The sequence below is a fragment of the Chrysochloris asiatica genome, unplaced genomic scaffold, assembly GCF_000296735.1.
Source record: "Chrysochloris asiatica unplaced genomic scaffold, ChrAsi1.0 scaffold00044, whole genome shotgun sequence".
NCBI lineage: Eukaryota > Metazoa > Chordata > Mammalia > Afrosoricida > Chrysochloridae > Chrysochloris > Chrysochloris asiatica.
The window spans coordinates 20,755,596-20,756,719 of record NW_006408562.1 but is presented as its reverse complement, the minus strand read 5'-3'; positions in this window follow the sequence as shown (position 1 = coordinate 20,756,719).

Sequence of the window (1,124 nt, the reverse complement as noted above, 5' to 3'; positions counted from 1 at the left end):
GGCTGCGGGAAGGGCTGCTGTCAACAGAAGTGCTGCTGCCAGAAGCAATGCTGCTGCTAGGAGGCGCCCTGCACTGCTGTGGGGGCTGGGCTGCAGGTAAGACTGTTGACCTTCACTTTCTATTTATTCCTTTCTGATTTGTATGTCATAAGCATGACCTGAGCTTTATCACCAGGTCAATGGTATTTCAAATTTCTGTAATTTCAATGATCCTGCCTGCAGTTATCCAACACCAACCAAAGTGCTCAATGCACTGCCCTCTGTCCATCAACTTCATTGGAGTCAAGGTAGTTTATGCCACGCCTTCCTGAAACCCCTTGGACGCTACATTTATTTGGGTCCGTTTTTTATGACTGAATTGTTATCTCTGTATTCACAAAGCAACTCTTAATAAACTATACCAAACCAACCTCAGAGAGTCATCTCTTTTTCTCTTTCCAGTCTCTAAGCTTTCTGACTGTGATGGGTGGGAATGCCTTTCTATACTAACAAATGAAACCAATGTTATATGGGCAAACGCAGCAAGGAATCAGGAACTAGGTAACTTGATAGCAATGGATGAAAGTGTATTTGTGGATGATTAATTCATCGAGTGCGTATCAGGACAGGGTGACGGGTTTAGGGACATATTCTCAACCTTGACACTTGAATGTTATAAAAAGCTGAAATTTATATCCTGCCACAAAGGTGCCGCACAACATCTCGTGTTCAAGAGCAAAGATGCTAGTTTGAGGACTGAGGTGTGCCTGACCCAAACCATGGTATTTTTAATAGCCTCATATGCATGTGAAAGTTGGAAGTGAAGACCAAAGAAGAATTGATGCACTCGAGTTAGTGTGTTAATAAAAAATAGTAAAAGTACCATGGACTGCCAGACGAACAAGTAAATCTGTGTTGGAAGAAGTACACCGAGAATGCTCCTTAGAAGACAGGACGGTGAGACTTCGTCTCTCAGACTTCAGACACATTATCAGGAGAAATCAGTCCCTGGAGAAGGTATTGTGCTTGGTACAGTGAAAGGTCAGCGAAAGAGAGAAAGCCCCCAGTAGATGGATGGTCACAGTGGCAGCAGCAATGGGCTGAAGCACAATGACAATTGTGGAGATGATGCAAGACCAGGCCAT